Raw genomic sequence first — 3,616 nt, 5'->3', positions numbered from 1 at the left:
AGAAAATACCAGTCTGAGGCATATCCATGACGTTTGGAAACAAAAGCATCCATTGGTGAAAGATTCTAAAAGGACAGGGAAGAGACTAAGAGCCTGTTCTTCTTGGCTGACCCACTGAATCTGGCATTGTTGCCAGTGGAGGCACAAATAAATCCCAAGTCCAAGCCTCTTTAATGGAGGATGTGCCTCCCAGCAAAATTTGCCAGTTTAAGGCCTAATACTAGAGGTGGCGCTTTACTTTCCCAAAGACATTGCTAAAGTCATGGTTGCCTACACCCAAGAAACTTAGAATGTCTTGACTGCACCCTTATTGAGAACAGAAGTGTGAGAAGTTGCTTGAGAATCATTACTTTTATCAGTAATGATTTAAAGTCCAAGAAACAAGGCGAAAAGATAAAGTTCACAGATTTAAAAACAAAAAACAGATGAATAAGGCAAGTCATAGATCCATCCTTGTCTCCTTCACTTTTCCCAGGAAGGCCAGAATCTACTAGAATTTTTTTCTATGTCTTTAATATGTTATTTCCTTATCCATGGTGTTTTATAGAGAAGATAATGGAGGACAACTCACCACGAGGCAGTTAAGTTACATAGTGAGAAGAACAAATTAACCAAAAAGGTGCTGAAATGATTTCCTGCTTTACCAATCTTTCTTCTCTGGTTTTTAATGCTTCCCCCCTTGCTAAGGTAAAATGTTAATCCGGTTGTAGGAGATAACTTGTTTCAAAAAGCGGAAATGTATTTATGAAGAAGGTGTCATTTAACAACTTGCCATTCCAGAAGACAGATGAAGCTTGTCATAATAAAAACAAAGCCCAAATACATCTCCTCCCCAAGTTGAGGACTATTACGGAAGAATCTTGGTCTGGGAAAAATTTCAAATTTTTTTTGTTATTGTTTTTTGTTTGTTTTGTTTTTTAGGATAGGGTGCCAGTTCCCTCCCAATCCTTATCCCTCCATCTACCCAAAGCTAACCTAACAGTATCCCTCTCACTCCCTTCTAAGATTAATTCATATCTCATGAACAACACGAGGTCTTCATTATTTGGCCTGAGCTTTTTACTCATCTCTTTGCAACGTCCAGTGAGAGAAGACCGGGAAGTTGCCCCTCCTTCAGTAGTCCTCATGGGCTGGGGAACATAGGGTGGCAAGAAACGCCACTCGGTAGGCCAGTATGACTAAAGGCGGCCAGATCTTCTGCTCAGACCATCTGTCATGGCTAGCCCAACCAAACTGAAATAGGAAAAGCAATAACTTTTAGACGAGGTTTTAAAAGAAGTCACGTGTCCTCACTTAAATTGTCTTTCTTTTAATAGCATAAAAAGACTTAACGGGCCCCAGCAGCAAATACAAGCTCGTCTGCTTCCCGACCCGTTTCATCTGCTGTACTGTGCAGCCCAGCGAGCCCTGCAGAACCTGCTGCCATCTGCCTGGACCTTCTTTCTGCAAGATGGCTCCTCCACGATGACCCTGGCGAAGAATCAGCTCTAGGTGTCACCTGCGTGTGTAGGGACGGCCTATGTGCCTCAGGCCCCGGGACACTATGCCGGATTGGGCTAGATGGGCGATCCCAGATGTGATGTCATTTTGACTCCCAGGACCCCCGACTCCCATCATCCCGGTCCCCCCACGCCTGTTTCTTCTTCTCTTCTCTGTCTCCCCGCTCGTAAAGCAGCGCGGAAGAAACAGCGGACTGGCTTCACCTCGCCTCCAGTCCCCCTCCCAACCCGCGCGTCGCTGCGGAGCCCGCAGGCCGCAGAGCCGCTGCGCCGGGCGTGCGGGGGAGGCTGCGGGGACGTGGCCGCAGCCGGAGCGCCGGGGCCCGCAGCCCTCCCCGACAACGGATCCGCTCGCAGGTCTGGCGGGCGGCAGGGGTCCTGCGGGCGGAAGTGAGAAGCGAGGCGTGGCAGGAGGCTGCGGGCTGGGGGCTGGGATCCCCTCGGCGGCGGACGCGGCCCGGACAACCCGGACGAGGACGGCGGCCGCCTCCCGACGCCCGGCGCGCGGCAACCCGGCCTTTTGTGGCGTTGAGGCAGAGCAGACCGGCAGGGCGGCCGCTGCGGGGGAGCGAGGCTGAGCCGCCGCCCCCGGGACCAGGAGGAGGGGCTGCCTCGGGGGCGCCGCCGCGACCCAGAAAGGCTGGGCGGACGCGGGAGCGGGCGGCGGCCCGTCGCCTCCCTCCTCCTCCGCGGCGCCATCCCTCGGCGCGCCCAACCCGGAACCCGGCGAGCGCGTGGGGGCGGGGAGGCGAGCGCGCAGAGCTGGCGGGCACCCCCGCGGCCCCCGGCCCCCCAGCCATGTCGGCCGAGGAGATGGTGCAGATCCGCCTGGAGGACCGCTGCTACCCGGTGAGCAAGAGGAAGCTTATCGAGCAGAGCGACTATTTCCGCGCCCTCTACCGCTCCGGCATGCGCGAGGCCCTGAGCCAGGAGGCCGGCGTCCCCGAGGTGCAGCAGCTGCGCGGCCTCAGCGCCCCGGGCCTGCGCCTGGTGCTGGACTTCATCAACGCCGGCGGGGCCCGCGAAGGCTGGCTCCTGGGCCCGCAGGCGTTGGAGGAAGAGGAGATGGACGAGGTGAGCCTGCTGGCGGAGCTGGTGGAAGCGGCCTCCTTCCTTCAGGTCACGTCTCTGCTGCAGCTGCTGCTGTCCCAGGTGCGGCTCACCAACTGCCTGGAGCTGTACCGCCTGGCGCAGGTGTACCGGCTGCCCGACCTGCAGGAGGCCTGCCTGCGCTTCATGGTCGTCCACTTCCACGAGGTGCTGTGCAAGCCCCAGTTCCACCTCCTGGGGGCTCCTCCTCAGGCCCCCGGGGATGTCAGCCTGAAGCAGAGGCTGAGAGAGGCCCGGATGACCGGGACTCCGGTTCTTGTAGCCCTGGGGGATTTCCTGGGGGGCCCCCTGGCCCCACACCCCTACCAAGGGGAGCCCCCGTCCATGCTCAGGTATGAGGAGATGACCGAACGTTGGTTCCCGCTGGCCAACAACCTTCCTCCCGACCTGGTGAACGTCAGGGGTTACGGGTCTGCCATCCCGGACAACTACCTCTTCATAGTGGGCGGGTATAGGATCACTAGCCAGGAAATCTCGGCTGCGCACTCCTACAACCCCAGCACCAATGAGTGGCTCCAGGTGGCCTCCATGAACCAGAAGAGGTAAGCGCCCAGCGGGGCTGCTTCTGCTTCTTTTCCCGTTCCATTCATTCACTTGCTCACTAGTTCGTTCATTCCCTTGATGTTTGCTGGGCAATCGCAGGAGATTTTGCTGAAGTGGGAATGACATCTTCAGGAGTGTCGCTGGCCTGGACTCTGGCAGAGTTCCCAAGGAACTGAGAACTTGCGAGGAAGAAGTGGCCCCCGCCAGGTCAACTAACCGAGTACTTTCATTGTAGGTATCGCTCTTTCAGACAAACTGCCTTTTTGCCTCTTTCCCAGTTGGGGGGCGTGGGGTGGGGGATGTCTGTGGTTTCCTGGAAGGATACTGTAAAGGAAAACTTTTTTTAAGTTTGCTTTCATTTTTACCTTTTTTTTTAATTTTTTAGGCTCTAATCCTGATTACAGTGACAGACCGGGCAGTGACCTGTAATGCGGTCTTGGGAGGATTTTTGTTGTTGTTATTGA

General features: G+C 55.6%; 1 pseudogene across 1 annotated transcript; it reads left to right on the top strand.

The window, feature by feature from the left end:
• The first annotated feature begins 1,827 nt into the window (after window positions 1–1,827).
• On the top strand, window positions 1,828–3,367 carry LOC309868526 (kelch-like protein 42 pseudogene; annotated as a pseudogene). Its single transcript has one exon. The product of its transcript is annotated as a kelch-like protein 42 pseudogene (transcript).
• The last annotated feature ends 249 nt before the right edge of the window (window positions 3,368–3,616 follow it).

The sequence above is a fragment of the Mustela nivalis genome (genome assembly GCF_964662115.1).
Source record: "Mustela nivalis genome assembly, chromosome: 7".
NCBI classification, from domain to species: domain Eukaryota; kingdom Metazoa; phylum Chordata; class Mammalia; order Carnivora; family Mustelidae; genus Mustela; species Mustela nivalis.
Note: the sequence above shows the minus strand (reverse complement) of the source record. Positions and strands in the feature narration are given on the sequence as shown.